The following is an 18,826-nucleotide window of genomic DNA, read 5'->3' as shown; positions in this document are numbered from 1 at the left end:
TTACAAATACAAGTAAAGGTTTCAAAATCTACTCCAAAAAAGTACAATTACCCCCCAAAAAATCTACTCAGTCACAGTAATGGGAGTATTCATAATTAGCGAATTTCCACCCCTGTTTTTTAATGTGTGTATATATATATATGTGTGTGTGTGTGGGGTGTGTGGGGGTGTGTGTGTGTGTGTGTGTATATATATATATATATATATATATATATATATATATATATATATATATATATATATATATATATATATATATATATATATATATATATATATATTTTAAGAATCCCATGCGTTTCAGAAAATGCTTGTAGCGATCTAGACTACAGTTTTTTGTAGCATAAGACCCCACAACAAGCAGGAAAATGTAGACATTTAGTCTCTTCATCACTCAGGGCATTCCAATGCAGGACATTCCCCTCAAGGCCCTTATGAAGCTGGCTTACGGCAACCAGGCCCTGTACAACCAGGCCCTGGAGAACCAGACCCTAGACAAACAGTACCTGGACAACCAGGACTTGGAAAACCAGGCCCTGAAGAACAATGCCCTGGACAACCAGGCTATGAACATCCAGACTCTGCAGCATCTTGCTGTGAAGCCCTTCATCAATGAGGGCATTATAATGCAGCGTATTCTCTTCAAGGTCTTTATGAAGCAGGCTCACGACAATGAGGTTTGTGTGCAGGTCCTTCAGTCACAGCCTGGGACTTCAGCCTGGACAACCCTAGACAGCATATTTTTAAATGTGCTGTCAGCACATTAAAAATATCATTCAAAATCTATGCAGATAGATTTTGTACAGTCATTCAATCATGTGTAAATGCAAAGAGGGTAGCTATATACAGAAATTCAAAATGAATTCCTCAAACTCCTCCTCTTAATATAATGCGGGACTGTAAGTAGACACTGTGTGGCAGAGTGTGCTTCTGTCTGTAGATGGGAGCGCAGCTGCTGACTCAGGTGAATCTGACCTTCTCTGTCCTCTGAGAGACAACAGGCCTGGAATAGCAACCTGACCTCCACGTGAAACACATGGGTCATTGTGCACAACTGGTGACAGAGTACCAGATTAGAATATAGTGAAAGGAAATATCTTGAACGGTATCTTTGAAATATAATGAATAATTAGGATGCTGCATGTATTAGGAAAGAGTGGAGAGCTGAAAACAACACAGAATGAACAGTGTTTTTTTATATTTTTAAGAATTTTTAAGCAAAACAAGTACAATACAGTGCATTTAAGTGCTTTGGCAACAGAATATAACTTTCATGGAAGTCTAGTAAAAATGAGAAAACTGCATTTCAGCACATTTTACGAACAGAAAAATGGCAGAAACCCTACGGCTCTTTAAACACAGGTCTATGGCATTGGCTGCAGTCTCCACCAGTCCACACAAGCCCTGCTTCAGTAATTGGTGTGGGCTTTGGAGAGGACTATCACTTCCCCTGTGCGGTACGGGCTAAGTGTCACCTTCGCAGGACGTCCTGGAGCTGTGGTCCTCGGAGGAAGGAGATCGCATCCACCTCATCCTGCTTCGAAAGATAATGGCCCCGGCTCAGGAATAACAAGCTTTGGTCACCTTTTACTCAGTTTGAATGTCAACAAGCAATAGCAACTAGCTGTGCTTATATACACTTCAAAATACACGAGGCTAATAACAAGCCTTGAGTATCAATTAATCGATTTAACGGGGGGCGGCACTGGCAGAAGCTTTCAAAATCTTGTGCAGCAGGTCAGCCAAACAAAATATCTCTCAGTGTTGAAGATGTAAGCCTTTACTCTCAAAAGTCAAAATATTTGTACTACTCCAGATTACTCACTCCATGCATCAATCGATTTATACACTAGAAGACTAAAGAACTACAACTTATAAAGTATTTAGCACTTTAAGTTACTCTGTGTATGAATTGGGATATAGAAATAAACCTATTTTGGCTTTTGAAATACCACCAGGACTAGACATGAACTAAATATGGACCAACCAGGCTTGAAAGTGGACTAAAGCTGAACTAAATAAGAAATAATTAGGACAAGTATAGACCTTAGTACCATTATGTATTCTTTTATCACAGATTTAGAAATGGTCAATTTATCTAGATCATTATCTCACTGCAGCTTTATGTGCAAATTATTACAATTGCCCAATGTATTTTCTTTACTGGCAATTTAAAGAATAGGTTTGTAATTGAAATTCAGCAAATCTGAAATAAAAGGCACATTTAACAAACATTCTCCTTGCTCTGCTGAACAGCTACAAAATGAGATGGCAAATGCTATGCCAGTAAATAGTTCAAGTCACGCTCTGTTGGCTTTGTTGATTTTTCGCTTTAGCATACAAGTCCATAACTGTGCAACTTTAAAAATAAGTGTAGCACAGAAAATATGCATCCTTTGTGAGGGTTATGCATTTTTAACTCTCTTGACTGGCATGTGAAGTCTTAAAAGGAATCCAGCAATTGTTTCAGAGCGCAAAACAATCTTTAAACAACTCCATGACTTTGGGTTTATACCAGAGGGGAATCATCAGGGGCTTCTAGGCATTCAAAGAAGGCCCAAACATTTCTGCATTTTTTAAGACTATATTTCTATCAAACGTTTCATAAATAACAAGAACCAGTCAGATTCTGTCTTTGCAGCTGATTGACAGGCAGAAAGCAGCCCTAGTGCAAAGGCCTGTCACGACTTATCGTTCGATATATGTTAAACAGAACAATCATTTTTTGGCATTTCGGTTATTTTTCAACAATATGATACGATTTGAGCTGCATAAGTTTGAATTATGAACTTCTATGGCTCATTATAGATACAAAAACTACTTAAGTGTTGCATTCTGTTATTTATGTTTGGCTTGGTTTCAATATTATCATTTATCGTCTATATTTACTTCAGCACTATATCGCACTTTAAAATGTGTTATCGTGACAGGCCCACTAGTCCATTGGTTTAATCCTGTCTACACCTTCTCGCAGGGGAATGACTGGAGCGGCTACCAGCTGGCGCCTCACCGTTTTGCTTCTATTAAAAGTTTACTGATGACTAGCTTGGTCTGCGTTTCACTTTTGGAGAAGTTTAAGACCAAAAAGAAATAATGAGTTTGGGTTTTACATTGGGACTAGCAATGGGATTTATTTTCAGAGAGGGGCAGTATGTGTTTGCTATGTACAACCAGGCTACTAGCAAAGGATTTACAAACACTCGGACCCAAGCTCAGACCTCACAGAAAGGAAAAACATGTGTCATTACAGATGTGTTCAGTTGCTTGTTCTGATTAGGTGTGTGCGCTCGTGTGGTTGTATCGATCAGCTGAAGGTTTGTGATGGTGAAGTGTGTGGAGACGATCGACGCATTTCACTCTCACTACTCATGTTTTTATGCATTTAAGCATTTAGTCAGTGCGGTTTAACTTCTAATAACAGTGCTTGTGGTTGGTTCAAATCATGTGTCTGCAGTTAGTCCTGACTCATATACAACTGTGTATGGCCTCTTTGGTATTTTTACTGATAATTGGCTGAAGGTCTAGGTCCAAAGGGCACGATTCGCCACTGGTTCATACTAACAATAAACCACATTTCAGAATATAGTGCGTATGTGGAGGTGAGATGAAAATAACCCAATTACACAAACATAAAATACAGAAATGGTATCATGATTTGTCCACTGCCTCGCCTTTTCTGATCTAAACTGCGTGTTTGCGTCTTAAGATGATTTAAATATAGCTTCAAGATAGATGTGAGTAATTTCCCTTATGAATTTGTTTTATCAAGGAGAGTGGAATTACTTACTGCAATGTAATTAACCATCCAACGCTTGTTTCAACATGAAATTTTTTTCTCTACCGCAAAGGCCTAGTGGCAACTTTGTATAGAGTTTCATTTTAGCAGGTATAGCATTACCACATTCAAACTTATCTGTCGAACTCAAATATCACATGTTAAAGGTGCATTGTGCAACTGGCAGAGGATATGCCATCTGCCTCTCTCCACTGGCAAGAGACTAGGTTAAGTTACAAGTTAGATCTGCAATACACACCTTCACATAATTTAATGAATGCAACAAAAAGTTTCATGTAAGGCAGCGTCCATCAGTAATCTGACCAGAACTGAAGAAGTGGCTTGGATGAGCATCAAAACGTCTTCACTCCTACAATTTTGGATCCGGTTGACAGATTTGATTATTTCTTTTTACACATATCCAAGCCTGTACACAATACCTTTAGGGAAATAAATACTCCACTGCTTTGAATTAACACAATACAGACAATGGGACATCTTGCAATTAAAAGACAAAAATATTTTAATCTAGATTTAAATACAAATATGAATTCCCTTGACTTCAACAGTTTACAATATGCAAACAAATAAAACATGTTCTTTCCACCCTTTTTTCCATTGCACACACACACTAAGTAGAGCTAATGTCTGATACAGTCTAGTGCTGGGCTGTGTGACGTGTTACTTTGGAGCAGAGGTGTCTCTGTATCAGGGCTCACAGTTGTCCCTGTCAGTGTTCGGGCTGCATTATGCATGAGATCGCACACTGTTAACTCCTATGTGCACATTATCATCTTGTAGAGATGCTGCCAGTCAAACCAACTGCACACATACACAACAGCTTAAGAAATGCCTCAATATAGACAGAAGTGTTTCGTTTTAGATGCTGGACAATGTACATTCATCAGTGCTTTCCACTATTTATGTTTCAGTACTAGAGATAGAAATCAACAATGTTTTTTTTTTTTTTTCATGGCCATTGTCAATACTGATTGTTTCGAACCCAGATCAACCGAAGGCCGATAAGCTCTACTGATATGTTTTACTACAAACTGGATAAGAGAGCAGTGTAGCTACATTTTGTACACTCTCCTTTGTTTTTGTAGTAAAGTGTTCAAATCAAACTATATGCATATTCTTTAGGCAGCTGGTTGGCACAAACAAAATATTGGCCGGTCTCTCTTAGTCATCGACAGCCGATAGTCGATATGCTAATAAGTGCAAATATCAATTCAACGTATTGGTTGTTATATAGGCCTGTCACAATTAATACTATTTTCACTTATCGTTCAGTACGAAAGCTGGAACAATATATTTTGGGGCTCAGTATTTATCGTGAGTACAATTCCTTTCTTTCTTTCTTAATTTTTATTTATACAGGGGAACCAATGAGAGCACTTGGGGTCTCTTTTTCATGGGCACCCTGTTTAAAATGCAATACAAGCAGAAAAAAATAACAAAACACTGCAATAATGGGGAATTTTTGTTGTAGTGTTATGCGATTTGACCTGTAGAGGCTTCATTCTACTAGCTCAGGCCTTTAAACAATACCGTTTAGTAAAAAATGGTTCCTGGGATTATCATGCTTTGTTGTTATGGTGTCAGTGATGTAAAGTAGTTTCAATATTATTGTTTCTCTCCAGTAATATATCATGCTTCAAAATATGTTATCGTGATAGGCCTACTATTCAATATCCATTTTCAATTTCAATATGACACTAAAGAATGTGGCCAATACTGAGTACAAGACACAGCCAGACCTGTACAAAGATGCTAAGCTACAGAGCACATGGTTAATTAAGCAGAATAAACAAAGTCTGTGTAAACCTGTTTGCCAAAGATCTGCTTCAATTTGAAAGAGAAAATCTTAACAAGATGTAACACAAATACATACACTCAGACATGCTCTCAGAAAAATACTGTAGTTGGCTATGGTACTTGTTGGTGAATCGGTCGACTTATTGACAGACTGGAAAGAAACTAGGGCGGAACGATTTGGGAAAAAGATCTAATTGTGATTTTTTTCTGACAAGCATTGCTATTGGAGTCGTGGTTTATGTTGGAACAGGATTCTATTCAAAGTTCACATTTATAACTTTGAGAATTGACAAAAATAAATATTAACTGACAAACAATTACAAGAATCACATGTATTTCAGAACATGTTTGTCCAGATCCAAAGTACAGGGTTAGAAGTTTTCATGCGGAATAAGACAAGATATTTTATTGTTTGTGGAGGAGCTTGTACTTCAAAAACTGCAGCCTTTGTAATTTTCTAATTGCGTCTATTCAAATTGTGATTTCAATTAGATTTGGAAAAAAGAAACCCATATGTATAAAAATTTTATATTCACAAATTGTTTTTGTTCCTGTGTCCTCCATCTTAATTACTATTTGCCTTGTGTAATTTGTTGTGTAAGTCTTTCTCTGCCAGTCACACACAAACAGATGAAGCACTGGCTGATTCATATAAGTGTACACTGCAGTGGGGCTTACAAATGTTGCACTACAGTGAGTCTTACAACTGTTACACGGATGAACTAAACAAACAAATCTTAGCTTTGGCTACTTAACTTTTCCTTCTTGGCCACATGGATTAACAATGGACTCTGGCCCGACAGACTTGCACTGAGCCTACAGCCTGTCCATCCATGGGAGTGAATCTCTCCTTCACTGTGGTTTTCCTCAAGGATTCTTTTTTTCCAACTGAGTTTTTTGGAGTTTTTCTTTGCTAAGAAGAAGGGTAGGCTATCTATTTGCTTGTTTCTGTGAATGTTGGCTGTTGTCATTTTGGGCTATACAAAAATAAACTTAATTAAATTAGGTGACAGTCCGGTCTTGGGTGGGGGTGATGAGCTCTGCCAGGGGTCTGGATAATACCATCTGGGAAATCCAGGTCAGCCGGGGTCGACCATATGGACGCTGACAGTCCCTGAGAGGTGGACGTGAGCTTGACTCATCGTCCAGATTAGTAACTTTGTGCTCCACCAGACTCTTTGATATAGATAATGTCCATTTAGGAAAGGTTAATTTTTGTTAGATTTTTGTATAGTTCATGTCTGTGGTGAGAATCATGTAAATCCAGCAAAGTTCTGGAGGACAGTAAGATCCCTCTCACAATGTAGTATTTATACATTAGCAGTCTGATTTTTTCTTTAAACCTTTCAGTTACATGGAGGTCTTAAATGCACTCCACTCCAAACCCAAAGAAAGTCCACAGGAGGATACAAATTGTTGTATTTCATTGAATTACAGAAAACAAATTTCTCAAGCAACCTTTCTTTTTGTACTGGATTATGGAGATATAATATACATGCAGACTTTAGCCTCTACCTTGAAATCTTTAGATACACTCTTTCATTCAGCCCTTTGTTTCATAACAGGTGATGAATTTAAAACCCATCACTGTGAACTCTATGAAAAAGAGTTGAAAAAGTTTGGCAATCTCTATCTGTCAGAAGAGAACGACACTGTATGAAATGTATTTATTTATTTAGACTACTTCATTAACTGCCTGAATATCTCACTGAATATCTCACAGCATATTCACCCAGTGCTGTGCTGTTTTAACTTGGATATGTTTTTTTAATGTATCTGGGACCATGTTATTTTAAATTTAAGTCCAAATAATATCAAAACGCTCAGTATTGGCCTCTTTTTTCTAATATCTACTTTGGAATGTTTTTTAACCTTTTGAAGTCCTGTAACTGTCCTGTGTACTCTGCTGCTCCTAACCCTAACCCTAGCCTAAATAAGGAAAGCAGAGTGCTGGTGTCCGGCCAGATCAATGTCTACAGCACAGAACACACCAAACAAGAAAGAGAACGTGAACTACATCCAAATTTACAAATTAAATACACTTTGTACAAACTTTATTTTAATCAGATTACTTATAGTAGAAGTTTTTACCAGTTGTTGCTTTGATAGTTGGATAGTGAAACCTTTATTGGACCCGTTCATGAAACTGTTTAATACCTAAATACACTCATGATGGTGAAAAACATGTAAACTGAAGTGACATGAGCTAAATAACAATCTAATTTAACACAGTTGTGGTCCGCACTCCTGCTTTTGAATAAATATGTATTTTATTTCACAAACAGGGAGTCTCTGCACATTCTTCTCTTGAGCTCCTCAGGGCTCACAGTCCTGCACGGCACAGCTGTGAGGAGATGAAACACATCCAATGAGTGAGGTTCTGCGCTCTCAAACGGAGACAATTCAGTGGCGTGGCACAGCGGAGCGGAGCTGCATGATGTGGAATCAGCCCATTAGTCTTGCTTCAGTCGTGATGACCAGATCTGTCTGGTAATCAGATTCCTATTTAGTCCTTCATTAGTCCTGGTTCAGTTCTGGTTCAGTTCTGGTTCAGTTCTGGTGCAGTCTTACTTCAAACCATCTCACAGATGAACTAAACATGTGGGATGTTAATATCTCTGTAGTTTGCAAAGTATTCAAAGTAAACATAATTGATGTGTGTAGTAAACTCTACGCACTGCCGCTGATCAGTCCAAGTACCTATTTCATTATTTATTTAGCATCACTCTCGGTTTGAAGAATTTAGCGGCCCGTTTCTCCGTGATCTGACTCTATGTGTTTGTATGTGCTGAGAGGGAGAGAGGGAGACCAAAAGGCGAGTGCAGTGACTCAAAGACTGGAGTGGGGTTCTTTGATCTTGTGTTTTTGACTGATACATATGACCTTCGTTAACGCGTGACAAAAAAATGAATTGCGATGAATTATTTTTTGACACAATTAACGTACCCAGCCATCAGGTGACGCAATCAGGCCAAGATATCATGTCATATCTGTGTAAAGACAACCTGCCTTACAATTTGAATTTTCAAGGTATTTGATAATAATAAAAATAACTGCAAGTTTAATGCCATACTGTGGAAAATTCCATGCAAACTAATAACTTCTCCGTGAAAATTAGCCAGTGGCGGATCCCCCCCACCAGAAAAGTTGCATAGTGCGCCTTCAAATTCACACATAGCCTATCCTTTTGGAGTCTTTATGGTTATTATTATTATAGACTCTGTAGTAAAGTGTTCACAAAACATATCCTTGACCGCACAGAGTTTTCCTCATAGCGTATACTGTTGCTTTAGCACAATCCCTGGAGAGCAATTTGTTTCCCCGGTATAAACAAGTGATGGAAAACGCGCAGGACTGTGAAGCTGTGTACACTTTTCACAGACCGTTTACGTTCTCAAAACAGCAGGCCAGCTACGCAAGAAGCTGACTTTAAAACACTTGCAAATTTGAATAAAAGTGCAAAAAATTATAACTGTCAAGGCTAAGTCCCGGTAGATCGCAGCAGTGTAAAACCAGCTTTCAAACTTCTGCCTTTCAGTTTGATACCCTCATCTTCTGTTGCAGTCTGTAGAACATGTCCAAGGCCATTTTAGTCAGTGCAATAAAAAGTATTCGGTTGGTCGGTTGCTCACTGGGGAAATCAAGGCCAACTTCAACGGGGCGCACTTCAAACCCATTGCTCTAATAAGGCAGCCAAACCAGGTCCGGCGTGCTATATGAGCATACCCACAATAACCCTGTCATCATAGAGCGGATAGACTTAGCTTTGTTTTGGATCGAGGGATGTTAGTGTTCAACAAGAGATTAAACATGACCACCTATTCAAGTCATGCCGTGTTACCTGTGTTTTAGGTGCAAACTTTCTGATATATGTCATTTAATGTAGGAAAATTAGGGATGGGTCGATATGGGTTTTTTGAGCCAATGCAGCTATCCCATACCGATGACCGATATTTGCTGATACTGATATTAAGCTTTTAAAATCCTCTGCAGGGACCAAATTCATGTTAAGCTATAGTGAAATTTACACATTAACTTTTAATTTTTGTACTTTTATCGGACCAATACGATATCTGTGAAACTCCTCTCATATCGTCAATAACCAATAAACCATCTCCAAGAAAAGTTGAAAACAGCTTGTGTATGAGTCTGAATTATGGAAAATACACGCTGACCTTAAGGTACAGTCAAAGTCAAAAATATCAGTTTTAAATTTTGGAGTAAACAAAGTGTCAGTCTATAAATGATTGCTGATATTACAGACTGCACATCTGGTAACCAAAGCTAAGTTGCTAATGTGATTCTTTGATAAATGAACCTCTATTGTTCATTGTCAAACTGGCGAAACTTTTGTGATAAAATGGCATTCATTATAATGACAGAATTGAGTAACAAAGTTATCAACTCAGCAGGAACTGATATTTGCCATCTAAATTGTTGATAGCTTTTACAGAATTTGCAGAGCAATAGTGTGCGGTGACTTTTATGGGTAGGCAAGCAGAGTTGGGGTGGACATCAATATTTACTCTATAACAATTAATAACACCACTTTTTATAAAAACTACATTTCAAATTAGTATATTTATTTTTACTGACAATAGTACTGAAGTTCACTACTTCAGTACTATTGTTATCTATGTAGCTAATTATTAGTATGGAACTAGAAATCCTGAGCTCTACACATATGTAACGTACTACACATAACGTACATTCATGAAGAGATATTAACAATGTGCCACAAACGTTACCTCTCACAGGTGCAAATCAAAACCAAGTCTTTTCTGAAGAAATATTCTGTATTTCCCAGAAGCAGGAGCAGGTCCAGAACAGTTACATTTTCCTCCACACACGTGTAATAGTCCCTTTATTCCACTAATGCTGTTGCTTCATAAACAGACGGGCTCCTCTCCAGCCACTGTCAGCCCACTGCTCTGTCCAGATCCTCCATTTTACACAAACTAGAAAACTAGAAGCTAAAAGCAGGTTATTTCAGTCATTTGTGTTGAAAGCTGATGCTGCTGTTGTCATCTCCTGCTGCACATGCACACTCCTCCTCAGATGTCCAATTCCCATAGATCTATAATATGGGTTTCTTCAGCGGTGTTTGAGCCGGCTGTGGTCCTCAGTACGTATGCACAAGCCTATAAAACAACTGGCTAGTCTCTCCGGTCGTAAAAGCATGTAGAGTGTGACATGCTAAACATAACTCAGCATTACATCACTGTAGCTGTAGCTAGTATGATTTTTTTTTTTTTTTTATCTTCTCATTGCTCATTCATCCTCCCTTTGGAGATGGCCAACAGCTGCACTGTATACCTCTGCTATATGTTCCTATCATGTTTTCTTAAAGATGTAGCTTCAGCAGTTAATATTTCACATGTCCAGTCTAGGCAGACAAAGGCGCCTCAATGACAAATTTGTCTGATGTAATGTTTTATCCTCTGTGCCAAGAACTTGTTTAAATTCATGTATACGCCCATTTGTCTGTCTAAACCTATAAAGGCCTATAGTGATGGTCTCTCATGTCTGGTTTATGTGAGATTTGTGAAGTGGAGAACCTGGGGCTGAATTATTTTACTCAAAATCACATACTATTAACTACTCAATGCAATTTATAGCCTTCTTTTGCATAGTTATAACAACAAGCTAAAGCATTAAAAAACAAGACTGTCTGGAGGCAAAAGCTGTTTTTTGTGTAGGAGTTGGATATCTGCATAACATTATAATAATCATATAATAGTCAGTGTATAAAAAGGATTGGTCTATTTTTCATCAGAACAGAATACATAACCAGTAAGTATAGGACGTGATGCCAAATGTCTGAATTATGTAAGACTATCATGACCTATAAAAGCTCTTCAAACCAATTCTGGACTTGTTCCAAAAGGCTGGAAGCATTATTCTGGTACAGAGAGCCTGGATAACAACCTGGGTCATGGTATAATAAGGTTTGCACGAAACTCTCTTCCTCCGAGCTCAAAAAGTCAAACTGACCATGCAGGTGGTTACAGGCTAATAATGTGCTCTGAGTGAATCAGTAGGAATCAGTATTTAGGGAGATAGAAATTTTTTTTTTTTTTGAGCTGTTATAATTGTTGTTTATTCATTGTTTTACCTACTTGAAGTGGTATTTAACTTGATTCATGCATGTTTGAGTACTGAAAACGTCATTGTTCTGATCAACCCCCATTTTCACTGCCACTGGTACACACCCACTGCTCTGTACTTAGTTAGTTATCCAATTTAACTTTTTTAATTGATGATACATGTGATCCAGCAGTGTTGTGCAGCCATTTTGATGCAAATTTTAAAAAAGGTCTGCTGCTTTCTAGCGTGATCAGCATCTATCCAACGGAGGGGCCGACATTATGGTCCAGCAGAGCGGTACCTAACTGGGCTGGCATTTTTTTTATCAGCTTACGTTTTTCTTTTATGAAGTCCTTTTAAATCGATATTTAGATCAATATTGCAGTTTAAAAGAATGATCCACAGGTGTCATAGATTATAACTGTATAGCTGACAAAAGCACATTTATGTCTTCTTTAAGTGTAATGATTTTGCAGGATACCATTGGTCATATGCTCAGCCAAACATCATCATTGTTTGTTAGTCTCTATAATGGCATCCGCTTGGCAGCCTTGTCTACCGTCTAATTTGATTCACCACATTACAATGCCACAATTGACTCAGGCCTGGTCATCATCATTTTGGCTGCATAGTTGGGTATTGGTCAGGGGAACACTTTTTTCTTTTCAAAATACAATGAGAAATAAATTGCTTTGTTTCCCCTTCCCAAACGTATGATCTTCAAAGATTTGTTTTGACAATTCAAACATTTTAAAGCAATTTCAGGCTGTCTCGATATCCTGCAATTGTGTTTCTGCCTGTTGTAATCAATCAAATATCTGTAACGCTTGCCAGTATAGCCAGTTATAGTTGTTATTATAGAAGAAAAAAGAAAATAATTCACAGGTGGTGGAATAAGGCACTTAACTAGTCTAATATGTCATCGCTTCTGACATTATTGTAAAACGTAATTACAAGACAGCCATAATTACAAGACTCTAAGAAATACAAAAAAATCAATGTGACCTACATGATCACTCCAAAAAACACATTTCATTACTGTGGGGCTGTAGTAAATCATTACTATTGGAAACTTAGCGCAGAAGGAAACTGAAAGGTGAAATTAACAACAGACGCACATTATAAATAAATCACTCAAATAATGGAAAGTTTAATCAAGTCTTGCCTCGCTCCATCAATTTGTGTGATTAGAGGAGAATAACAACTTTTTATTATTGTTTGAAACTGGCTTTTTTATTCACTGTGGCATCTCTTATGGGAAAATTATCATACTCACTATTTTCAATGGGACTAAATGTTGCTGTAATGAGCTGGAGGTAGTGTGTGAGGTGAGGCAATCTGACAGTCCCTGCTTAGACCCAGCCCTGAATAAGAGGAAGTAACATATTTTCCCGACTATAAGTTGCACTTTTTTCATAGTTTGGCTGGGGGTGTGACTTATACTCAGAAATGACTTATATTTGAAATTATTAAAATATATAATTTCACATCTTTGTTATTGTCACACTGACAACCACGCGAGGGCACTCTAAGATTGTGTACCAGTGTCTATTACTACTGTACCATTGAAAATTAAAAATTTCAACATTACAGTAATTTAAAAGACATTTGAAAAAGACTGAACAAAAATTCCCTCTATAGAAAAATCATATTCTGCTGAGTCTGATAACAGCCACACAGAAGAGGAAGTGGCGCTTCATCTACCTCTGGAGTTGGTGGAGTTGTTCAGAAGCGACACAGAGGATGAAGAATTCAATGAATTTATTGACTTGGAGTGACATCATGAGTTTGATAAACTTGTTAGCTTGTTTTTTAAGCTTTAGTTATCTGATTAACTATTACTATCTTATGTTAACATACCAGACACATATTCAGTTTGTTGTCTATGCTTCATGTGGCTGAATAAATAAAAATGTGTTACGTTAGTGCGCTGTACTGCTGTTCAGCTTGTTGTTCTCTATTTTATTCGTATTATTATGACTTGCCTTTAAATATAAAATGTCTATTCTTGTTCTCTGATTTTGTAAAATAAATGTAGCCAAAAAATGCAACTTATACTCCGGAGCAACAAATAGTCCGGAAAATATGGTAAATGGATAAATGGACTTTTGCACCTTTCAATGCAATGTCAATTGTTGATATTTGCATGGTTTTTCCATGAATAGCTGTACTACCTTTCATACGGTATATTAGAAAATGTATTGCTCAATGTAATTTATTGGATTTAATCCAAAATCTCTAATAACATATAGCTGGGATACTGTTATAATGGGAAAGGCAGCTAATATAAATGTCAACCAATTTACTGATGCAAATTCATACACACATATATAGGCTGTACAGTGGTGAAATATCTTGCCCAAGGACATAACATCAACACTAGTTGGAGTTGGGATTGAAACACCAAACAGTCACCATGTATTTAATTGAATATGAAACAAAGCAATATCACTTCACTTCTCACTCTAGAGTTGAACAATTAATTTTCCATAACCTTATAACTACTTTAAATAAATCCTACCATAATGTGTAATGCTTTTATTCCAGGCAGACATAAGTTTACCCATGGCTCAGAGTAGCATGGCTGAGTGCCTGTCTGAGTGGGGCCTGGTGAATAGCATGAGGCTCGGCTGTAATCTCATGAGGTCCTTCAAATCACACAAAAAGAAATATCACAATTTTGGTGCCAACCGATAATCTGAGAAAAGGAGAGGTTTAATCATCATTTCAGAAGAATCTGAGACAATCTGTCAGCAGAACAGCTCTTGGTGTTTCAAAGTGGTGCAAGCCAGAAAGGAGCTTTTTATATAGAACTTCTTTTCCATGGGATAACCAATATTTAACAACAATAGCTGTGTGTTTCTGATAATGACGGTGCTGGTGTAGTCTATTATTACATCTGTGTGAAATAGATTGACTAAAATCCATGTGTATAGGAACAATAGGCTATTTGCCACGACACCTTTCTTGGGAAAAATGCCTTATCATACCACTTTTTCACAGTCTTTTGGCTTATTTTAATAAGACTCTTTTTCACGTGACAACTCTGAGGAAAGCCGCTAGTGAGCAGTCAAAACTGTCAGGTATGAAATCAAACTAAACCTTGGTCTGGAAAAAAGAATCCTTAATCCATAAATTAATGGAAGACCAGATGATCCTCATTGGACTAGTCTTTAGTCTTGTTAATATTGGGGTTTATTAACTGTAAATATGATGATGATTCAATGATTTCTTTCTTCACTGAGACTGCAGAAGATAAAAACTACAATCATATCATGCGAAATTGTACATTAATCACAATTATTATCATTTCATTCTGCTGGCAGGTAACCATTAACCCCGGAGCAGAAAACTCAAGTGGCTTGCAAGTGGACACAGAAAATACTGCTCAGTGCACTCTACTACAGAGAGTGTAAGGATTTTTAGAGACAGATAGAAAAGTTCAAATGCGTAAAAGTGTTGTTCTCACATTCAGATTTTCAGACTTCAAATTTAGGATGTACCAAAGTTGACATGTCTACTTCAAACACAATCCAGCATTAGAATATTGTGAGATAATCTATGAAATACATAAGTCTTAAATCTGTTTGGCTTGTGGCTAAAAAGAGGTCTATGGAGCTCAACAGTGACCGCCCACTATTTGGTTCCGTAAGTAAATTTCCCAAGCATTTTTCCCCTAGACTTTCAAAAATAAAAATAAAGTTTGAAAGCTCCCTCATCTATGTGGCAGCTAATGACTACAAGGCCACATGATCCAGAATGATATCTCTCTGTACTTCTTAAACAAAGGGATATCAGTCTGATCCCCACTCCCTCTGTTGTGCCTCAAGCCAGAACCAAACATGATCAAGCAATCATATTTGGTTTTTTTTTCAGTGATGCATGTGAAACGAAGGAGTTCATTTGTCCCCTATGATTTACAAACAAAATCGCATTTCCCTCACCTCAGCTTAACAAATTTAGTGCTTTACTCATTGACATTCCAGAAATCTATGATGTTTTTCAGTTCCCTGGGATATTTTTCCTTTCTTTTTTCCTCTGAAGTAGCCGTATTTGTTTTGATACGAACAGACCATGTGTGTCCTGATTGGCTAATCCACCTGCCAATCACATCCACCTGAGTTTGTGGAGATTCAGTAGTGAACAGACTCAAGTGTGTATTCTGAATCCTTGGCATATTTTATGGGCTATGTTATTAAAACATGTTGCTGAATTTTAGGTTTTAAATGTAATTGTTGGTCTGACAACAACAGTGTTATGGATATTAGGTACCATATAGCTGGTTAGCCTCTGTTGTGTCTTTAAAATTCCATGGGAAAAATTTATGGGAAATGTACCTTCGGATATACAGCAGGCTTCGAAATGGCATTCTTAAGCTCCATATATGAGAAAAAATGCAACATACCCATTAACTAATATCAGTGCGAACAACTGAGACCAAACAACAGTCCTTTTGCCTCATTCAACTGGTCTCCATAGCACAGCACAATCTGACTAAGCAAAGCAAAGCACAGCCATACTAGCCTGGAGTTAGCCTGCGGATTAGGGCTGCAGACGTTGGACTAATTACACCTTGCAGGAATGTGATTAGTGGAGCAGTCCTAGTAAGCAGGTCACAGGCAAAGGCGTGGGTGAGCTAAATGCTCCGTGGCAGAGTAAACTCAACCAAATGCCAATACCAGTAATCTCAACAGCTAAACATGGGCCAGATGGATATATAACAGGAACCATGACATGAGGGGAAAGAGAAGAAAGATTATCATTGGATAAGGATCTAAATGTTCTTTGCAGCAGAGTCTGTCCCTTGGTATGAGATGGCTTCCTGACTTCCTGACTTTTGACTTCTGTGTTTCATTTCCATGTATTTGTTTCTTGTACTACCACATCAAGGTCTGGTCAGGTTTGTAAAAATAACAAAATATCAACAATTTCTGTGAATATGTCTTCATTATGCAGCCAAGTAAACAAGGTAACCTACAAGAATAAACTTTTTGTCCAAACAGTTTCTATGACAACATTTGGCACATCAGACTGAGAGTTTTAATATTAAACATACAGCACTGCTTCACAAAACATCATCTATTATTGAAATTATATTGTTATGAAAACAATGCCACACACTGCTTCTGCCTGTTGGATCCGTCAATGGAATGAAGACAAGAATGATTTATGATTTGATATAAGCTTTGTTATAAGCTATGCATGAAAGGAATGACAGTATATCTTAATTAGCGTTGTGTAATTAATCAGATTTCGCCTGTAATAGTGGTTTCAATTATTACTCTATTCCATTACAAACATGTCATAATTGAAAATACAATTAGTTACCTTCTGCTCAGAATGGTATAAGCACTCGTTCTGCCACTCACAACCTGGAGCAAGAACACTTTTGTAATCTAAATTTTTAAACAAAAGTGTCACCAAAATATAAATATAATTGGATTTATTATACTTTCTTGACAGATTAATTTTTTACAGGAAGTAATCGTATGAAATTCAAATTCAAATAATTATGACTGTATGATTTTTGCCATAATGAAACAGCCCTGGCCCTAATTAGCATATTATTCACCACACCCATTCTTAATACTGGGAGTTCTTATGAGTAGCCTATACATAATGAGTAAACGTATTAAACGTGAAGCAAGTACCTAATTTGTGAATTTTGTTCACCGACAATGGTAATAAAACTGATTCTGAGACACACAATAGGTTACTTCTGTGTGCTGCTAATAAAATGGTTTAGTGGAGTTAAGCTATATGATATTTTAGCCTGCTGGTAGTAGCCACTAGCCTTAGCCAAAGATTTCATTTCTAATAACACATAAAAGCCCAATGAAAACTGCCTTCATATTGCCTCTAGACAAGAAGAATAGCCTCTCAGCTGGGGTACACTTAATGAGTTTTAAACAATCTAAAAATCCACTAGGCTTTAGATGCTTTATATCATTTTAATAACTACCCAATTAACATTAAGCTACTTTATTTTTAGCATTTTTTCCCGCCTTTCAGTCTCGTGCTGTCACTGCGCGTGCCCCCTCTGGTAAACACATTTTCTAACAAGACCCAGGTAAAACTAAAAACGGCAAAACTATGAATAAAACATCACGTAAAGAGGTAAGTCCACGTGAAATAGAGGAAATACCCGCACAAATTTCGTGTAAAATGATCAATGTCCTCGGTTTGTTACACAGAGAACTTATTTCAGTACATTTAACGTCCACCTAGCTAGTTGCGGAGACCGTCGCATTCGCATTAGCATAGTTCAGCTCAGCAAGGAATACAGGGGCTTTAACTTTTCTTTATCTAGTGCAACTCGCCAACTGCACCGTCCTACGCCCCTGGACAACCACGTACTGCATTCCGGACCTGTACAACCAGAGACTACTGCAAATTCAGCGTTGGCTAAGCGAGGATGGAGAAGCCAAGTGGCCGTTTCATTAACGGCTCACACGGGGACCAGCCGAGTGGACGGGGGGTAAGCTCAAACCTCCCAAATGTGCTATGATCGGACTATCGAGGTAAGATGTGCCATGTGTAAGAGTCTTTTTTAATCACAGTAAAACCTTTAAATCTATAACATCGTATGAAATCCAGATAACCGATTAAACAATGTTTTTTTTAGGTAAAGGAAATAAAAAACAATGCCTACCTTCGTGTCTCCATCCCACACAGACTTGTGGTCCTGATGATACGGTACTGCCTGCTCCCGCATCCTGAAGCACTGTTATTCGACTGGGGGACAGCCCCATGGTTGGGCTACTGCGCTGACGTAGACAGACCCGACCAATCACGAGGTAATCCGACGTACACTTTGCCAATCCGCTCAAAGGGAGAAAGTGAGCACTGCACAAAGGCTGTATTAGCAAGGTAGATTGACGTTGTGAGAGAATTTAAATGACCAAGTCCAGCATTAGTGATTTATGAAAAAATAATAAAATAAAACCTAGCTTACTACTACTATTCTTTTTAATATAAACCATATGAACCAGATATTCTGTGTTCTTAATAAAGATTGAAATGAATACTGTCTAGGATTATCATAAAAAAACACAACCAAACCTGTAGTATATTTCTTACAGTTGAGCTCAGCTGTTTTGTCCCTGTCACACTCCAATTTCATTATGTGGTTAGACTAATGCAGTC

The 18,826-nt window shown here is 37.7% G+C and overlaps 1 protein-coding gene across 1 annotated transcript in view; it reads right to left on the bottom strand.

Annotated features, from left to right (window-relative positions):
- Nucleotides 1–18,385, bottom strand: part of b3galt1b (UDP-Gal:betaGlcNAc beta 1,3-galactosyltransferase, polypeptide 1b) — a 61,350-nt gene extending 42,965 nt beyond the window's left edge. Inside the window, exon 1 of the mRNA XM_055230833.1 lies at nt 18,333–18,385. The gene's annotated coding sequence lies outside the window, so the exon portion shown is untranslated. The remainder of the gene's footprint in view (nt 1–18,332) is intronic.
- Nucleotides 18,386–18,826: the final 441 nt, after the last annotated feature.

This window comes from Periophthalmus magnuspinnatus, chromosome 21 (genome assembly GCF_009829125.3).
Source record: "Periophthalmus magnuspinnatus isolate fPerMag1 chromosome 21, fPerMag1.2.pri, whole genome shotgun sequence".
Classification (NCBI taxonomy): Eukaryota; Metazoa; Chordata; class Actinopteri; order Gobiiformes; family Gobiidae; genus Periophthalmus; species Periophthalmus magnuspinnatus.
This window is presented reverse-complemented; position numbering and strand designations above follow the sequence as displayed.